Source organism: Manis javanica, chromosome 16 (genome assembly GCF_040802235.1).
Source record: "Manis javanica isolate MJ-LG chromosome 16, MJ_LKY, whole genome shotgun sequence".
In the NCBI taxonomy this organism is placed as follows: domain Eukaryota; kingdom Metazoa; phylum Chordata; class Mammalia; order Pholidota; family Manidae; genus Manis; species Manis javanica.
The window spans coordinates 18,653,318-18,674,329 of NC_133171.1; the positions used below are offsets into that span (position 1 = coordinate 18,653,318).

General features: G+C 43.6%; 1 long non-coding RNA gene across 1 annotated transcript in view; it reads left to right on the plus strand.

The window, feature by feature from the left end:
* The window catches only part of LOC140846657 (uncharacterized), a 123,726-nt gene that overhangs the window by 43,495 nt on the left and 59,219 nt on the right, over positions 1–21,012 (plus strand). The window contains exons 3-4 of the long non-coding RNA XR_012125993.1: positions 5,926–6,070; positions 8,759–8,985. This is a non-coding gene — a long non-coding RNA (uncharacterized lncRNA). The remainder of the gene's footprint in view (positions 1–5,925; positions 6,071–8,758; positions 8,986–21,012) is intronic.

Sequence of the window (21,012 nt, forward strand, 5' to 3'; positions counted from 1 at the left end):
GTTCAGGAAGGGGAAGGAAGGAGGAGAAAGGGAGACTGAGTGAGGACGATCCTCCAGCACTGGATGTTTTTCATTTCTATGCCTGAGGTCTTCACCCACCCCTGACAATTCCAACCGATGTCTAAGTCAGCTCTTGCTCTTTCTTCGCCTCGTCTCTCACTGAATCCGTTCTTCCGATTGGCCCTTGTTCGGTCTTTCTCAAAGATTCAATTGTCTCCTATAATCCTTTTCCACTGCTAGCTCCCCTTTAACTATCAGGAAAAGTCTGTCTTCTCCAGCTGGAACATCTGTAAAGCATGGAGGCCCCCCGAGTCCTCCAACCCCGCCTCCCACTAGTGCTACAGAAGGTCCCTCTGATCCAAGATGACTTTCTTCTCACTGGTCCTGGAAGGTGCTGCCTCGATTTCTGTGTATTCAGTACCTTGATGATCCTCCTCCCATCAAAAGTGTGCACCATCGGCCGTCCAGACCTCTGCCTATCCAGACGCCTGTTCCCCGGTCCCTCCTGCAAGATCATTCTCAGCGAATCCTGCAGCCCTGCATTCCTACCACAGCTAGTGTTCGTGCTTCTGTCGTGATATCACGGCACTTGGACTCACGTGAATCTTCACATTACTGTGTCTTCCCCACGGGGAGTGGGGGCTCTTGTGTGACACGGAATGTGTCATAGACATTTTTATATTCCACATAATCTCTCAAACAGTTCATGTAAATATTCACCAAGTTTCCCCCCACGTCCTTTCAGCATGTGGCCTGTGACCCTCGCTGCCAATCTTTGGGACGGGAAAGCAAGTCCAAGTGAGGCCAGCCACAGGGGAGCTCTTTGACAGTCGCCATCTAATGCTGCTCCGCCTTCCACTAGGTCAGGAGATCATGGAATCTCTGAGCTGCTCAGGACGCTAGGTGACATCAAGCCAAACTCATTTTGGAGATGAGTATGTGGCTTCCCTGAGAGGTTATGCAACTCGATCGAGGTCACACAGCCATTAGTGTTCAGAGCAGGGCCAGAGAAATCGCATTTGACTCACAGCTCAGTCACTGCTCCCCCATTTGTTACATTGCTTCTCATCATAGCCTTCCCATGGCTGCTGGGCCAAGGAAGATTGTTAATTTTGATTTTAGAAAAAATAGCTAAAGCTGTAAGGAGGGGAAAATAATCTTGAAGGTTTGCCTGAACCTCAGCTTTTCAGTTATTTCAGTGCTTCAGGAGTCTGGTGTACACTTGTCAAATATGCCTGTGTTTGCTTGCACTTTAATCCCATTTTGATCTTTTCTTTTTGACATTTTGGATACAATTTGCCACTTTGCTTGTATCACTAATTATGCTCCATTGTCAAAAGAGGGCCACGTCTGTCCTCCATGTAGCTGGGCTGCTATTTTACTGTTCTGCCCTCTGTCTGAAATGGTGTCAAAGTCAAAATGCTGGGCCTGGGAGAGACGCTGCCCAAAAGGATGCTTATGAAGCGTGAAGTATTCAACAGTAGACAATCGCTTGCAGCACTGGAGGAATACAGGCTTGATGAACCTCAGATGTACCCTAAGGTCACTAATTCTGTGCTGTGGGATGAAATGCCAAGAGGCATTTCTGGAAGGAGTAAAATTAAAGTATCAGTACGGTTTTGATACAAGAATTCTAAAGCAATATCCAAAAGGCCTGGAATCCAGCTCTTCACCAAGGCAGTGGTCCTGAATTCCCTTTCGTGTCGCTTTCTCATCAGATGAAGCCAACGCCCGTTCTGCACAACTCGTCTGTTTGCTGCCATTGTTAGACATATATGTGGAAGTGTGTGGAAGATTTACTGACATACTGAATTTTCTTCCTGTGGACTTGAGATTGTATCCTGGCCCAAAGTTTCTTTGTAGTTGTGTTATACTGATTTTCCATGTGCATTAGCCAGGAAATAATAATAATATTTCTATTACTTAAATGCAGGACTTACCAATCAAGCAACAAGACAGAAGGAATCAGCCCTACAGTGTGCAACTTTTTATTCTTTTTGCTTCTGTCTCAGCTTCCGTCCTTTGCTCTCCACTGTCCACACTCCATCCCCCCTCTCTGATCGCTGTCAATCAGGATACTGTTGTTTCCCTTGTTCTAATCTCCTAACTAGTCCACAGCTGACAGCAACTCCTTAGGGGAGATGCAGCACCTCCTAACACACACACCATGTACGAGCCCGACAGCCCCTGTTGGAGGCGGGTCATGACGGAGCCGCAGATGGGTAACTGGTGGTCTGGCTCATTTACGCTGAAGGAGTTTTGCCTGGGGAGTCAGTTCCCTGCCCGTGTATCTCGCCTTCATTGTAACCAGTGATGTAGTCCACCGAACCCTTTGCCTTGAGTTTTGCTGAGAATATCCACACATAGTCTTATGGCAAGAGAGATCCTTAGAACTGAGCAAAAATGTAGGGTACATATGATTCGTGTTTCTGCAGAGCAACTTTCTATTTTCATGGTTACAAAGATAATTCTGATAATAAAAGAGTTACTTATAAATAAAGTAGGTCTCCATTTCCACTTTCAGTTAGAGTATTTTACAGTTGACTAAACTTTTCAGTGATAAGATAATGGAAAAATGAATCAAATGAAATAAATAATCATAAAGCCATTACAATAGCTCAGAAATGATCAATTATCTAGGAAAGATGTGTGAGACCTCTGCGCTGAAAATAGGACACAGTATTAAAGGAAATCAGAGAACATCTAAGTAAATAAAGCCTATTCTGTGTTCACAGAAAGTTGTGTTGTATTGAGGGGTTGGACAGGGATGGGAGTTGTCAAGCTTATTAAAAAACATACATGTAAATGAGAGGCTATTTTGAGGAAAAATGAAGTTGGAAGACTTACACTCCCAGATACCACAACTTATTCTAAAGCTTTGTACTTAGGACAGTGAGATGTTGGCTTCATGACAGACAAATAGACTAACAGAACAGAAGAGAGAATACAGACAGAGATCCCCAAATACAGTCTCTCGACATACACAGACAGGTGTCACTGCAATGTGGTGAGGGAATGGACTGCATTTTCAATGTATGAAGCTGGATGAGATGTATATTTATAGATAAAAAATCAATATAATTCCTAATTCAAGGTGGCTTATAGACCTAAATGAAAAATGTAAACACCCTGGGGCCCCTACAAGGTATAATAGAATATTTTCATGAAATCTGAGTAGGAAATGATATTTTTAAACAAGACCTGAAAGCCCTAATTATAAGGAAAATTTTGGTAGAACGAACACAGTTAAAATGTATGTTCATTAAAAGACACCCTTAATAGGGTGACAGACAAAAAAGAGGGGGAGACATTGACAGTGCATTTAACAAAAGACTTATACCAGAAATAAGTAAAGAACTCCTACATATCAGTAATGAAAAGGCAGGTCGGTAGGAAAAGGAGCTCAGGGGTTTAACGGGCACCTCCAAAAAACACTTCCAAGTGGCCTGCAGACATAGGAAAAGTGTCCACCGTCATTAATTGTCAAGGCAATTCTAATTAAAACTAAAATGTGAACCCTCTGTATACACACCTATCAAATCGGCTAAAATAACAAAAACTGACAATACCAAGAAATTGTGAGGTACAGGCCAATCGGAAGCCTCATACACTTCTGACGGGCTTGTTAACTGATAGGGCTGCTTTGAGAAGCGGTTTGGCAGTTATCTGCACGTGTGTCCAGTCTGCCTACTTTATAGCCCTGCGGTATATGCTCAGCAGAAATGCCTGTGTATTCGTGCAAAAACAGTGTTGATCAGAGCACTGTTTGTGAGAGTCTGAGTATTCCTGGGCATCTGATACATTGTAGGTGTCCAGGGTCTATGATGGGTACCGACAGCGAGGAGAAGGAACAAGCTACCGTCCATGCGTCACGTGACTGCGTCTCTACAGCCAGTTTATAGAATACACCCTGCCCAGCAGCAGGGCACGTGCTGTCTGACTTTGTCTCCGTCAGTTCCAAACACTGGCTAAACAAAGATAGAGCAACAGAAATCATGGGAATGGTTACTTCTTGGAGAGATTGCACGTATGGGCAGAGCACGGGGGGCTCCCTGGGTGCTTGCTCATGTTCTGTTTCTTAGTAGGGCTGGTGGTTAGGCGAGTGTGTTCACTTTGTGCAAATTCATCAAAATGGGCAGTTAATGTTTTTGTACTTTTCTGTACAAAATGTCTATTATACTTGAATAGAAGTTTTCCTTAAACCAGATTTCCCATTCCTTCACTTCTATTATTTACTATAGACCATTTAATTAGATGGCTGTTGGCTCTTTAAAATTGCTGTGCAAGATCTGTGCAGTGTACAGAACTTTGCCCGAGATGATCAGGAAATTCCAACTTTAAAGGTTTCAGTTGTTGTCTTTTAAAAAACAACACACATATAATCAGGCTGTCAAGGACCCAGCTTGTCTACCAGAGATAGGGAGATTCAGGTTAAGAAGAGAATTTTAATATGGTCATGCATTATCTATAACCCGTGGGATGAATAAAGATAAGAATTAGAGTGGACTTAACTGAAAATAGCCTGGAGATAAAAACAAGTCACTTTATTTCAATGACACTCACTTCCACTGTGATCGTTATCTTGTGCTTTTTTAGTTCCTAGGCCCAAACCAGGAAGGCTCAGTTTTTTCTTTCCTTATTTCCTTTCATTCCTTTTTCTTTGTTTCTTTCTTTTTTTTTTTATTTGTCGATTCTTCACTTCTGCAAAGCCAGTGTAACCTATGGAGACGGCCTTGCCCTTTAGGTTGCTTTGCACCATGTCACTGAAGGCAGGTGTGAAGCCAGAGTGTCTGTAGTCTGAACTACTTGTTCTGAACTTGAATTTCAAAAACGTTGTTTGAAGTGACCCTGATGGTATTTTGATTTACCGTCCTTAGAAACAGCCCTTTCTCAGCTCAGACTTGCAAGCCAGCCACATAAATCCAACGGGCAGAGACTCACAGGAGTGCTGATGGGAGGGAGAAGCCAGGTGTCATCCTGCAGGCAGGCAAAGCTGTATGTTTTTACATAAAAATTTTAACTTGTGGTCATTGCTAGATTGAAAGTTCTTCTTAATTTCCACATGATATGTACGCTCTTCCGTCAGTTTGAACTCTGCGCACGGTTTGGTGCATTCACCTGCATCCCCTGCGTCAGCCACCGGAGGCTCCTGTTTTTATTCTCTGGTTTCTTTTGTCTCGTTGCTCTTGGTTGGTAGTTGGTCATCACAATATAAAGACAAGGCCACTTTGAAGCAATATCCCTATAAGTAAAATAGAAGTAAAATCATTCCAGGGGCCTTTTTTTTAGTGTTTCCTTGAAATTTTTAGGTAAGGAAATACAAAGCTGATGAGAGCAAGAGATGAGATGAAGAATGGCCCCTAGGGAGTAGGGTGATGCCATCTTGTGACTAACATTCTTTGAAAAGGTGCTAAGGGGGGAATAAATAGGCTGTCTCTGGTCATTTAACATAAGGACTTTTGCTCGACTATGGTTGAATGTGTGCCTTTAGGAAACCTAAGTTTCCTAGAGATGGGGGTGGATATTAATGAGTCATGTTCACCATATTGTGACCAGTCAGCTGGCTCACTGAAGGTGAATCTCTAATCTAGCAAGTAATAAACTGGAGTTGTCTGAAAAGGATAAAAATGTGTTATCTATTTAGTTAAAAGGACATTTCACAGGTCTGTTTATAAGAAAACCTAAACCTAATTGCTAAGGATTATCATGACTGAAATTGCATTTTTTTTAATGCAAGAAACAGCCTCAATAGAAAACACCTCCCCAACTTAACCTTGCTTATGACAAAGCCATTTCCACCACCTTTTAAAAGACAACAGCTGATACTTTTGATCTATTTGCTTCTTGGACAGAAGTTCACTTGGACAGAAGTTCCTCTGAATTAGTCTGATATTTGGAATTCTAGCCCTTTTTTTCTATCCACAGTCTTATCAAGCAAATTCAGCATGATGACTTGCTCCCGTGCGTGTCAGCATCTGGTCCAAGAGGAATCAGCGTCCATCCCCTCACCTCACCAAGACGATATTTGATCACATGGCACAGTGACGATAATGGCATAAAGGCAGGCCAGGTAAGCTCAGCTATTGATAAATGAAACACACTCTCACTGCAAGTGGAAGGGTTACATAAGGATTAAACCGTATCCTGTTTAGATGGACATGTGCAGTGCATCTTTCTCAGGGAAACAAAAAAGCTGATATGCTACAGCTATGATTGATGCCTCCCTGTAACTAACTTGGCAATATTATAAAGTTATTGGAAGTCAGCTTTTCCCAGTGAGCACTTTGTACTATCCACATATGCATGAGCACCTCTGCCTGAGTACTCTAACCAAGATGAACGGTGTCCACTGTGTTCCATTCAGTGAAATAAAACAATACACTGTTACATCTTGTATCTGCTATGTAAAATTTTGATCAAGTCTATGACTTTATATTTAAGAACCTGTATTTGCAAATAATCAGTGCAATGGACGAACCAGAAAGCTTAGAAGTAACTTTTATCTTTATATTTCTGTAAATCAGGAGTCACTGACTCTAGATATTACTGAGGGATTAGACAAATTGTGTGGAAAGTGAAGAGCCTCTGGCCCCAGGTTTCTAATACTACCCTTGGGTTAGTACACATGGAAGCTAAATCATCTATACTGTAAATCTCATTGTGCACCTCATAATCTCTACATGAGTAGTTTCCAAGCAAAATGAAATTCAGTTTAATATTTAATAATCTACATTTGCATAAGGCAGAGCTACAAGCATATGAGCTAGTTTATCAGAGTAGAAAAGCAAAGGATTATGGATTTAAAGAATTCAAAGATGAATAAGAAAGTGGCGGTTCATGTCACATATTACAGATTTTAAGAGACTGAAACCCAAAGTTCACTTACTTGTCCAAGTTCATGCAACTCCAGTGGGCCCTCCTTTATGCATGTTTTCCCTTTCTGCAGTTTCAGTTACCTGCAGTCAACCATGGTCTGAAAATACTAACTGGAAATTTCCAGAAATAAACAATTCATAAATTTTAAATTGCATGCTATCCTGAGTAGCATGATGAAATCTCACACTGTCCTGCTTGCTCCGGCATGGGATGTGAATGGCCCCTTTGTCCAGTATTTATATGGCGCGCAGGGCCTGTGGGTCACTTCATAGCCATCGTCGTTCTCAGATCGACTGCCTTGGAGTCCCAGGGCCTCTGCTCTGGTAGCTCTTGTTTTACTCACAGCCCCAAACAGCAAGAGTAGTGATGCCAGCAATTTGGTGATGCCAAAAAGAAGCCATAAAGTGCTTCCTTTAAGTAAAAAGGTGAAAGATCTCAGTTTAAGGGAAGAAAAAAAAAATCTCATGCTGAGGTTGCTAAGATATATACTAACGTTTATTACAGTATACTGTTACCATTTTATTATTAGTCATTAGTAATCTCTTACTGTACCCGGTTTATAAATTAAACTTTGCCATAGGTATGTATATCCAGGAAAAAAAAAGTTAAGGGTCCAGTTGACTCTTAAATCCAGTATAATTTTTTGACTCCCCAAAAACTTAACTATTAATACCTACTGTTGATCAGAAACCTTACTGTTAACATTGTCAATTAATACTTATTTTGTAAGTTATATGATTATATACTGTATTCTTAAAGTAAGCTAGGGAAAAAAATGTTTTTCGAATTGTTGCAAATCATCAAAAAATGTTCCAATATATATATATATTGAAAAAAAATGTGTGTTTTGGTAGATCCAGGCAGTTCAATCCCATGCTGTTCAAGGGTCAACTGCGTAAAGAGTATTATCCATGGCTTCAGATATCTGCTGGGGGTCTCGGAACATATCCCCCCGGATAAGAGGGGACTGCTGTAGTCAGGGGCAAAACCAAGAATAAAAAGAAAAAAGAGAGGTCTCAATTCCCCATCCGTTCCTAGCATCTCTACTCCGTGCCTCTTTCAGCATATTAGATTTTCATTCCAATAGCTTAACACATCTTGATGGTATATTATGGAATTTTTTCTTAGTGATTGTTAGGAAGATACGTTTATGTGAGAGAATAACACTATTTCACTGCAGTTGTTCTGGGCTCCAGCCAAAAGTAAGTCTCCAGCCTCTTCTGCAACTCAAATCCAAAATGTGTTACAATTCCCTAGAGACCATTTCCCCCTGGGGCCTTAAAGAATTTAGGCAGATAGTGATGAGTCCAAAAATAAACTTGGTGACTAAAAGATGGTGCACCACATCCCGGCGTAGTGGGAGGTGGGGGTCCTTTGCCAGAAGGTGGGGGGGGGTCCATGCTGTTTGGCTTCATAAGTTTTAGCCTGATGAAACCCAAGGCAGGGAGACCATCTGAAACGCTCCTCAATTTTAAGTAGATTCCAGCTATAGAGAATCCTTTTAAAGTTTCTGATAATTTCTTAAAATATATTATTCACATTGCCATGTGCTATGGACGGAGCTCCTACCAGTTAAGTCTCACATTAACAACTAGAAAGCTAACAGAGGCCCTAACTCTTTTCTTTTGTTTTTCAATTAAAAATACCAATTTAAGATATTTTACTCACTGCTTTCAGGTAGTCATCTGCCCAGAAGGCACGTGGCCTTGAATTTTTTTTGTGTGTGTGTGTGACTTAAAATCTTTATCTGATTTAAAGAACCAATGTGCAAAAACCTAGACAATAGCGTCTTTGAGTTTAACTCTTACACAATCCAAAGATGTAATATGTATCAAATGATGCCTTTTAGCCTATAAATACTATCAACATTCGTATTTTGTAGCCTTGAATTTATTCACTCTCAGAACTGGCTGCATCTCATGGTTTTTACATAAACTGGACTGAAGAAGAGGGAATGCTGCAAGATGAAGCCTGGCTCAAGAGAGTAGCCTTCGTGGCTGTGGGGAAGGGAGAACTGTGAGGGAGAGAAGCGAGTCCTTGCAGGAGAGCTGTGCGTATGCCAGGGCAAACGTCGTTCATGCGCCCAAACACCCAGCTCATCTTTATTAAGTAAGTACTTTTTCTTGCAAGGAACTCACAGCCTGATAGCAGACATAGACACACACACACACAAAAACAGATGACTGTTGGCAGGCGCGTATCCTGATGGCCCAGACAGGTGGAACATTTTGAGCTTCGAAGTCAAGTAAGAGCTACAGATCTGTTTGGACAGGAGGGCGGAAACAAGGACTGTAACAAGTCTTACAAATGGAATACAGGTTAAGATGGGAATTACGTTTGCTGGAAAATATAACTTAAGTGACTGGGGGAGAAGTTGGGATTCTTAATAGCAACTGGCTGCACTGTCTCTGAGAACAGAGCTAAGTTACTGTGTTAGATCCAAGGTAGTGTGTGGATGTGCGTGAGTTGGTGGAGGGGAGGCGTGCTGGATGGGGGAGACTGAGATTCTAGAGCACTTCTAAAGTGCAGTCTGTAGATTCCTAGGGGTCCCTAATACTCTTTCCGGGGGTATGAAAAAGTCGAAACTACATACATACTAATGCTGAGATGTTAACTCATTTTTGCTCATTGCATCGGCCTTGCTACTATTGGTACAAAGCAGTGGTGGGTGAAACCTGGGGTGCCTTCGCACGAATTCAGGTCATGGCACCAAGCATTTTATTAAGCCAATTTCACTCAAGAATGGCTTTGAGGAGGCAGTAAACATTGTCCATTTTATAAATCTTGTTTCTTGAGCATTTTTTTCCCTTTCTGAGTATGTATCTGGGAATGGCTGGATTTTCTTACAAATTCCAACCAAAACGATTACAATAGTTAGGAAACAGAAATGTAGATCGGCCATTTTCTATTACACCTGACATTATGAAATGGGTGGAAATGCAAAATAATGCCACACATCATATGCTGCAGAGCCGCCGTGCTGCCCAACTCAGAAGTTAGAGTCACATGTGACTGCGTTTAAATTAGTTTAAATTAAAATACTCAGTTTCTTCGTCGCATGAGGCTCACTGTAAGTGCTCAGTGGCCACAGTGTGCTGAGAGGCCACCCCACTGGGCGGCACAGAAAGTCTCTCCATCACCACAGAAAGTTCTGTTGGGCAGCACTGTTACAGAGTCTGGACATAAACTGGTTTCTGTGTTCCTGTACTAAAAGCGAGGTTTTAAGGAAAAAAAGAACTGAATCACATTTCCCCTGGCATATATAAAAATGAGCATTATTTCCATAAAGCTGGTCTCTTCTTTTCAACTTTGTTTCCTTGGGGCACTTGGGGTTTGAGACTCCTGCTGCCAGAGCCACCCCAGATCAGGGATAGGAGGGAACAGGTGCCTTTTTCTTTGCTCCACAGCCCAGAGGGTGTCCACCTCATGGTGTCCATAAGTAACAGTCCTTTCTGTCAGCAGCCCCTGGACTCAGGTGGCCCTGCTGGCAGCTGAGCTCTTTCGCAGATAGGAGGAAAAAATATAACACCACATTTCTTGCCAGTATGAATTCAAGTTGCCCCCTCAATTGGACCTTCTGCATGGCACACTTGCCCCCAAATACAGTTACCTCTTCTACGGCCCAAGTCTGCAATATTATCAAAGCAGGTTGCTGGTAATACGATTCTCCCCTGACGTTTGCAAGCTTGTTAGAAACTGGGATGAGATCCTGTCTGTTAGTAGGTGCCAAAGCTTTACTTTCCCAATATTTTCTCTTCCTGTGATAACCATCATCATTCACTTTTTAGGAGACAGAAACCCAGGCACAGAAATGTGTGCGCCGTTACTTGCAAGGTAACAATATGTGAGTGTTTACACTCACGCTGTTGGTAATTAGTTCCCAGCATATTTAAGTCCAGGAACAACGCACGTCAGCTAGCATCTCCGAAGGACGCCGTTTACACAGCGACATTATGCTCTGACACCCCCACACTGTATTGCTGAGACACCAGTGGTGCCTGGTAAACACGGCTTTGGCAAAGAGTGCAGAGGGGTTTTTCTCAACTGGCAATGCGGCAGATCCAAGCTTACAAATGTGCCACCCTCGGTTAATTAGTGCCGGTGCTGGCTTTTAATTTAATTTGAAGCAACATGAGAAAGAAGTCAGGAGGAAACATGGATCAAACAAGCACCCTAGTCTCACTGCTGGAGAAATGAAGTCACACAAGCATGAATGATCCAGTCCACAAAGAGCCTGATGGATGTGGCTGCTTCTGGAACACAAGAACATCTGGCCACACTGTGCAGCTGAGGGGGAGAAAAAAGAAGGGTCCAAATTCATGGGCACATTTCTGTCAGAGACATCCGGCTAACAGATGGCACTGGCTCCAAATAAAGTCCCATAGATGCGCTCAGGGCTTTTTGAAAACTCATGTGTTCATAAATGCACTCTTTTTACCCCTTTATTTCCAGCTCAGTAACTTGTCATCTGTGCTTCTCTGCTCACCGTCTCCAGAGCAATGAGAGCTCTGAAGACGGGGGCCTGCAGAGGGCCCGTCCCGCGTTCTGGACCAAGGCTGACCCGGTCAGCGGTGAGCCACGGGGTGGAGCCTCCGGCGGGGCTGCAGCTGTTGTCATGAGAATCAGAACGCTCCCCTGGAGTGACAGGCTGATGGGCACATGGTAAAGGCCAGCGTGAGCCCTCGTGCACCGGAAACTGGGCGAAGACATCGTGTCGTCTTCCTGTGGTCGTTCCTGGGGCCCTGCCACCATGATCACAGTAATAAAGAGCAAGTTCCGGCGCATATCTGAGGTTAGCCAGGTCATCAGTGGCAAACATCAAATGCATTCTTAAGTCCTTCTCGGCGGAGACGGTTCTTCATCCCCTCCCTGTACTACTCACGGACATTTTGGAAGGAGGAAGCACTTTTGCTTTGAGGAGGGCAAGTCCCAGGCCATCAGAAGACAAGATGTGTCATTCAGAGCAGTGAGCCGCTCTAATAATTTGTTTGGAAAATACACCTAGATTCTGACATTGAAGAGGGGTTTTTGCTTCTTGCGTGATCTGCTGCTTGTCTGAAAGATCCTGCAAACATTGGAAGGGGAGGACACAGTGTCGCAGCTGAGACTTCGTGGAAGCACAGCAGACCACTGCCTCTGCTGGAGGATCTGCAGTCTTCCGATGGCATGACCAGCACCCCAGGAACCCAGGCATTGCCCCCACTCACCCTGAATGCAATCAAACAGGAGCAGGGCCAATACTAACAGGAAGGGAATGGCCTTTGGTTCGCCGGTGCCTCACTTTCTCACGGTCACTCACAAATGTCCATAGACATCAGCATCACCCGTGCAGAGGAGATATAAAGGGAACTCAAGGCATACATGCAGAGGGCTCAGAAATGTGCTGGACTCAGTGATGCATAAGCATGCCAGGCAATTCTACGGTTCTTAAAATCAGAAACCACTGCCACTGGTGATGCTGAAGCAACACACATTTTCATTAAGCGTGACTCTCATGACCTAATTCTTTCATTAATGAAAGAGGATCTGGTAATAAGGCCTTCTGCAGAAAGAGGCTTTAAAGGGCAAAAGTGTGTTAGCATTTTTGCACTCTGTATGTGCTACACTCTTTGAGAGACACAGATGTGAGGCCTAAACTGGTAGTAGAGACTATATAATGCAAAGGAATATTTTCCTTGTTTTCTGACTTCCAAGGTGCTGTAAAAATTCAAAGAGTAATTTGGTTCAGTTTTTAGATGTTTGCAGCTATGTCAGTCCACAGGAGTGGCAGCAGGCAGAGAATTAGAACACATATTTCAGGTCATAGAACATAATTTTAGAAGTGTAAGAAAAAGACTTTATTCCCCCAGGATTTGTATCACGATACATATAACGAGACACGAAGATAAGGAAATGCCTTATAAATTTTTATGGTGTGAACTCAGGATGCTGGTTATGTCTTTGTTAAGCACGTTTATAATTGTCACTTCTGTTTCTGTCCTCATTTCATATTGGGACCAGGGGCTATTGCTGATTATCATGGTGCCTATAGTGAGCTTGACTTGGGATAAACCTACAAGGATGAAAAATTACTAAGGGTCCTTCTTACTGCCCCTAACCAGGGGAAGTGTCATCTGCAGTGGAGCCTTGGCCCTGGGAGAAGGGCACTCACCTTGGAAACTGAGGTAGTCATTAACCGGAAGTCACAACTTTGAATAAAGCCCAGCCCGTGGGAGCGTGCTGGGTGGGGGGTGGTGATAATGATGCTGGTGGTAGTGACTGGTAACGTTCATTCATTAAGTGTTTCCATATGTTCCAGGCAGCACTTCAGCCCTTTATGGACATCACCTCATTACAGTAACCTTATTCAGTAGGTCCAAAAGTATTCTCATTTATCATTTGAGGAAACGGGAGGCTCAGAGATGGTAAAACTTGCTCAAGAGCAAATCTTGCCAAAGCTGTGCTTGAAAATGCTGGAGTCAGGATTCAAATTTCAGTCCATCCGCATGTCAGAGCCTAGAGATTTCAGCATTGTTTTCTGCTGAGTGTAGGAGGGACCTCGGTGTAGAATGAACATGTAATTTAACATCCACTCTGGGACATATTTGAAGGTAAAAGGAGGTGCTGTTGATAATTACACCTGGACAACAGGACAGTCTGGGATGTGTGACCACACTGCTTCAGAAGGAAGCTGATCGTAGATGTGTCTCCGCCTGAGAGAGGAAGGGACGAATCTGGCTGGATACACTTGGGTGTTGGTATATGTCAGCTCATCCCAGACCTCAGTAGGAAATTTTCCAAAAGAGGTACCACTACCCCCAGCTAGGCAGCCTCCTCTCTTCTGCTGGAGATGAATACCTGCTAAAAAGTTAGCATCTGTTTGTCTTTGCCTGGTTTTAACACCTTTCTCTTAGTTTCAGTTTGTGCTGTTAGAAGCATTTTTTTTTTTTAATCAAGAACATTTTGCTTTTAAAGTATTTATTGCCTTTCTGGCTTAGTTTGTCACTAACATGAGTTGTTTTATAGAGACACTAAGGCAAGATTACAAAATCTTTGTACCCAAATGACCGTTTTCAAATGGTTTGGGTTGGTTTTTAAAGTCTTGGCTTGAATGACAATGTGCTCATGGCTCTCGGCTTGAAGTGTTGATCACCCCAGTGCACAGGAAGCTACTCTCTGTTGACACACTGCATGCCCCGGGCAGTGTGTGCAGAACAGCAGCAGGTCCTTTAGCAGGTCTCTGAGCTCAGAGCCACCCGTCACATTTGACCCACTCCCCTTTTGCCCAGAAACTTTGCTCTAGTGACTTGCTGGCACTCAATGGCTGACATAAGTTTATCCAGGAGGTACAAGACTTCTAGATCTTTATTTCCAGCTCTTCCATTCTCTCCAAAACTCTGAAAATCCCTCTAAAGATATCTTCCGGCAGCTCAAATTGAACACACACACACACACACACACACACCACCCCCGCCCCCCTCCCCCTCTGTTCCTAGCAGGCCTTCCCCTTGAATTTCCTCTTCACAGATGGCAGGACTTACCTAGGCTAACAGTCTTTGCGTCCCTTTTCTTTTTCCCATCTGAAATTAAATTGGCTGGCAAATTCTCTCAGGTCTATCGCTTCAATACTTCTTGGATCTACCCATTTCTCTAAAATAACCTGGCCAGACTTGTTCAGACTCCCACCACCTCTCGCCTGACATTCGCTGTCTCCTGTCCTCTTACTCCCTGCCCATCCCATGATTCATCCCATAATTCATCCTTGGAAGCAAGGATAAACTTCTTAGAGACCAGTTTATTCAAATTTCAATGCACACAATGTAACTTATTCTATATTTCTCAAATTTCTCCGCATGGCACCTGAGACCCACTGCCGATGTGACCCTGCATCCTCATTCATGTCTTACTTGGCATGGCCTTTCTTCTGGGGGTGCTTCTCTGAGCCCACAGGTGGGTGGTAAGGCCCTGCTCTGAGCTTTCACTCAGACCCTGTATCACACACACCTTAAAGGCTGATTTACTTTCTTATCTTCCCTTAGGCTTTATGAAGTCCACAAAGGCAAAGAGAATAGAAAACTTACTTACTTTCATACTGCCTGTCCTGGTGTATGGGAGGAATTTAATAAACATTTGTTGAATTAACTAACAGATAAATGAATCTACTCACATTAATCAGGTAACTGGATCCACTCCCTCTAACTCTCTGGATGGTGGGACTTCTGGTCCCGGGCTCAGCCATTTACCTGCCTTGACTGGGTCTATAGCTGCCCTGCCCACCCATCTCCACGTGGCTAAATTCAGCCTCCTTTGGCAAAAGCAAAACCCTAATGCTCCCTCCACCACGAATCCTTCCTTGAGTCTCTTACATGTGGATGACCTCGTGCAATATTTTTTTTGTACCTCTTCTGTGATACTAAATATGCCCTTCATTTTATTTTAAAAATAAAAATTTTGTTTAAGGTATACAACATGATGATCTGATATTCATATACATTGTGAAATGATCACTACTGTCAAGCTCCTTAACATCTCCTCGCAGAGTTACCTGTGTGTGAGTGTGTGTGTGTGTGTGTGTGTGTGTGAGTGTGTGAGTGTGATAAGAACATCTCAGATCTACTCTGCAGCACACATTTCTTAGCTCCCCCCATAGCTCTGCAAGCTCTGGGAAGACAAGATCTTTGCTTGTTTCATTTTTCACTGAATACATCGAAAGGAAAAGCTTAATAGATCGGTATTTATTGTTCACAGTGACTGAATGCATTAGCTAGACCATCAAATAGTCACACCCTTCTGTCTCAAACCATCAAAACTGTATTTCTCTGGACAGTGACTGTAATGGGGTTTGTGGTGGGGGAGACTTGGTGAAGGAGGGAGCCTAGTAAACATAATATTCTTTATGTGATTGTAGATTAATGATAACAAAAAAACCCTGTATTTCTCATACCCCTCTTATAAATTTTTATCCAAGCAGTGATTTTAAGACTGTACTTAATTCCTCATAAAGATCTTCTACTTGGAGAGTTGCTTTCTGTATATATGTGTGTATTTGCATGTATATACAAACTGTACTAAGTTATAAACCACATACGAAAGTTTAAAAATCAAAGATTACAGTTTATGAAAGTGAGTGCTTATAAGTAACCAACATCCAACTGAAGAAGCAGAAAATGACCAATACTCCACACGCCCCCTGCTGCTCCCTTCTAGGCACCCCCCCCCCCACCCCCACACACAGGGTGGCCATTATCTTGACTTCTAATACTACAGACTGCTTTTTCCTGCTTTAAAACCTTATATAGGCAGAATAACAGAACCTACACTCTTTTAAGTCTGGCTGGCATTTCATTCCTGAAGTTCATCTACACTGTTGTGTGTATGGTTCATTCACTCTCACGGATGTATAGAATTCCACTGTGTTAATGTTCCAGAGTTAGTTTATTCATTTTGAAGCAGGTGGATACTTCGGTTGTCCCCATTCGGATACTATAATGAATAGCGTTGCTATGAATGTTCTTTCTTTTTCTTTGGTGAACAGATTCATGTGTCTCAAAAGGGTACATATAAGAATAGAATAGTTTGGGTCATAAGGTATGTGTACACTAAGTTTTAGAAGATACTTGAAAGCAGTTTTCCAACATGGTAGTTTATACTTTTAACTGCAGTGTATGAAAATCCAAGTCATTTTTCAGCCTCATCAACACTTGGCATGGGCAGACTTGTTCATTTGTAATATTCTGGTCATTTGAAGTGGAGTCGTGTGAATTTAATATGCTTTCTCTGATGAGCAGTGATGTTGAACATCTTTCATTATTTGCCATTTACAGAGCTGCTTTTGTGGCATTCAAGATTTTTGCCCATGAGACTTTTTATCTTTTTCTTATTGATTTCTGAGAATTCTTTACATATTTTGATGTTAAGTCTTTAATCAAATACATGCATTGTGAATATCTTCTCCCATTCTGTGGCTTGCTTGCTTAGTGCTTTCTTAAAGAGGTGGACTTGTTTTTTGATTCACTGATGTCCAGGTTCAAGGACCAGACCGTATCTGTGTGATTTAGGAAACATTCCTACATTGGTCAGATCACTTCTTGAGTTGTAGCTGCCTCTGCTTGCGTTAGATGATAAGGAAGATGTGTCAGCCTCCAAGCAGCCAGCAAGTGTCCTAGAACAGCTTGCCCTCCATGCCGTCGGGAGCCAGTTGTGCTGGGTCACACAGAACCACGTCACACGCAGAGCATGAAGTGAACTGAGTGGGCGCTTGGTTCAGTTTATCTAAATTGGTTTCCTCTGAGCTCCAGGGTCCCTTATATGCGAAGTTTAGGGCTGAGAAGACTGAGCTATGGAACTTCATGCCTCTCTTCGATCTATGCCATTTTACTTTCATCTTTTTCTTTTTTTTTTAAAGAGGATTGCATAAGATTTCGTTTGACAAAAATGGGACCTGTGCTTGTTTAACCATCTGAAACAGTGCTTGTTGAACAATGAGTTTTCATGTGCAGGTGCTGGGTTAAATTAAGTTGCATTTTGTTGTTGAGAAAACTGAGTCCTGTAAAAGGTAATGACCTAGGGACTTTACACAGTGTACTTGACATCTCTGCTCCCCCACTTCAGTTCACCCGCTGCATTCACGACCACTTCCATGCCGGCTTCGTCCAGGTTTATGTAAGAACAAGCCAAGTCCTACCTTAGGTCCAGACCACATGTCTCATCCGTCCTGACCTGGGACTTCTCCGATGCCAAGGTATGAAATACCTCCTGGGAACCCACTTAGCACTCACACACGTACAAGCCAGAAGGGCAGGAGAGCTCACCTATGGGTGTCGGGTGCCACTTTTCTCTCCTCGGATGGACAGTTGCAGACCCATTTCATATGCTCCTGTGAGGGTCAAGTGGATGAAATTCTCTTCACCCAATCTAGCCAACTGGGTAGAGCTTCCCTGAATTGGCCTATTTTCCTATTTCTGTCTCTCTTATTTCATTCCCTCTACCCTGTACACTTGTTCTTCACTATGACGTTCTCCAATAGAATTACCTCACACAAGACGTGATCTCAGATCCCAGACCAAGACATCTAGCTGTTAACTATAGGGACATGAGCTCTGTGTGCTGCATCACTCTCCAATCCTCTGCCCCCGGGGGTGAGGGCATAGCCGAGGAGCATCATGTTCTCATTTTACTCCCTCTTCAAGACCCATCACACCCAGAAGTAGAATTAAAAGTACAAAAATAACTTTTACTGGTTACTGTGACCTCTTTGCCTAATGAAAATTAATTAACCATTGTCGAGAGGATGTACAAGCACTCATGATTATCCATGTGTATATTGCTCTCCAAATGCTTCTCAGCAGTGCTGACTCTACAGAAAAAGAACAGGTCATAGCAGTAAATGTGGACCTGGACTATTCTGAGTGTAGATTTAAAAGTTAAAAATTCAGGCAATGGTTAATTGTGGTAAGTTCAGAACTTATAATATTAATGCAGAGAAAAAAGGAAAAATGAACTGAGAATATGAAGAATTCTTTAATGGACACTCAAATACCACCTAGATAATCAGGAGCAAACATCAATGAAAGTGAACTGTCCCAAAGCCCAGGGTCACATAGCCAAGCTGTCACCATTTTAGGAATCTAAAATCAAAGACTTACCTTGCTGTACTTTGAGCCAGACACCATCTCAGGTATTTCCATCATGCTCTGTTGGCCTTAAATGATATGAGTAAAAACCTAATTATATAACTATAGCTGTCCTTTATTACATATGAGCCAAGCACTCTTCTCCCCATTTAAAACCGTATGTTATTTAATACTCAAATAATTTTATGAGGTAAGCACCCTTATTATTCCCATTTTTCAGACAATGAAATGAAAGCTTAGGAGAGTTGCTATAACTTGTCTAAAGTCGCATAGCTGGTGAGGACGAGAAACAGATTGGGTCCAGGTCTGTAACTCATGACCCTGAGTTCTTACGTTCAGATTACTTTTCACACGCCAACACCTTGCCCGCCTCCCGGGGACCCCCGGAGACCAGCATTCTCCAGCTCACATCTTCTATTTCAGTCATGCTCCTCCGTGCAAAGCTATGCTCCTCATCCACCTGATCACCTCATTGTGGGGCCATTATGCCATCTCTTTGTATTTCTGAGGGATCCCAACTATTCTCCAGCCTGCCGGATCCCCTGAGATACCATTCTCATTGGTAGTATTTGGTGAAAATCTGCTCAGTAATATGAACCAATGGATTTCCATTCAGCCTGCACAGATGGATTTTAAGCAGAATTCTTTTTCCAGGGAGGCTTATTCACCATGGGAAAGCCCAAAATTTGCCCTTGGGATGCTTATCTTTTGTGTTCAGGTTTCCTGAGAATCTGTCTCCATTGCTAACATTTCTGTTGTGATATGTCATACATAATCTCAAGTACAAAAGTTTCTAAGTAGCTACTCATGGCCATTTCCTTGCAGACATGCTCTGTGGTTTTATTTAAGAGCCACTTACACACCACAAAATATGCTTTAGTCACATATAGTTCAGGGACACAGTAATACACAACTCCTGTACACGCCAATTTCCCTGGCACGACAAAATGCCAAATGAAATCTTAAACTTTAGAACAGCTTTATGGGTAGAAAGATTACAGAGATAGTACAGAGAGTCCCCATACACTGCACACCCACTTTCTTCTCTTATTAACATGTAAACACTAGTACAGTGTGTTTGTTACCTTAATGAACCAGCATAGATCTATTCCTATTAACAAAGTCCATACTTTATTCAGATTCCTTCATTCCTGCATAATATGCTGTCCCTGTTCCAGGACCCTATCCAGGACATCCTGTCGCATTTAGCGGTGCCGCTCCTGGGTTCCTCTAGGCTGCAGTGGTTTCTCAGACTTACCTTGTTTTGATGACTTTGACAGTTGTGAGTAGTCGTCGTGTGTGTTGTCACGTGTCCTTCACCTGGGACGTGCCTGCTGTTTCTCTCATGCTGAGCCTGGTTGTGGGTCTGAGGGAGGAAGGCCACCCCCGCAGGCCACCCTGGAAGCGCACGCTGGCAGCACGACCCGCTGCGGAGGCCACCCGCATCTTGGCTTCCGAGTTCCCCTTTTCCCCTGGTCCCATCCTCTGTTCTTTGGAAGAATGTCACTACACTTCCCCCCTACACGTGAGGGCCGGGCGGTTACGCGGCCCCCCGTTTGGGGTGAAATATTGAAATGATCTGGATGGAATTCTTCTGCACGGGACGTTTGTCTGCCTCCTTATTTATTTATTTATTTATTTATTTATTTATTTATTTATTTATCTGTTGACTTGTTTATTTCTGCCGGGTGGGTTCACGGGCATGCCCCTCTTCGGCTGTGTTGCAGTGGATCTGCTCATCCAGGTGCTCCCAGTGTCCCAGCTCCGGTCGCCGAGCGCCCGTCCAGGCGGCCCCGGCTCCCTGTGATGCCTCCTCCCCATCGCGAGGTGTTTTGTTTGTTTGGTTTACGCTTAGCACCACTTTCCCATCCGGCCCTGCAAGGCGTTCTGGGCTCATCTGCGCACCTTGGGTGCTTCTGTCCGCGGCTGCAGACGCGACGGCCTCTTCCAGGGCCCTGGCCCCGCCTGCGGGACGGTCCCTGCAGGCTGCTGTCCCGTCGCTGCTGGCCGCGTCCAGGCCCCCCGCAGCTGGCCGGGCAGGGGGACATGGGTGTGGACACCCTCAGTAAGGCTGACCATGGGTTCGCACCAATGCCTCCGGCTCCGACCCTCCCTGTCGGGCCACCCTCGCCCCTCCCCTTGCTTCTCTGTGCGCCCCCAGCCCCACAGCGAGGGGCCCGGCCTCCGCCGTTCACATCCATCCACTTCTGCCCTGTTCCCGTGAACCTGCACGACGGCACTGGCATCGCTAACGCGCAGCCCCGCGGGAAGCGACATCACCATCTAGAGCATGGCACAGTGCCATGTGATTGAAATTCATTAATAAAACACAAATCCAAGGGGCTCCTCCATGTTTTTGTTTATATCTTCCTGTTGAGTTCTGACTTCATTCTACTTTATAAAGGGAATAAAAGCTACAGACCAGAATAAACCAAAATTTATCCACAGAAGCACTTAGGAAAGAGTGAAAAGAAACCAACAGAGGGTTGCAGCGGCAGAGCTAAGGTCGTGCAGACACGAGCTT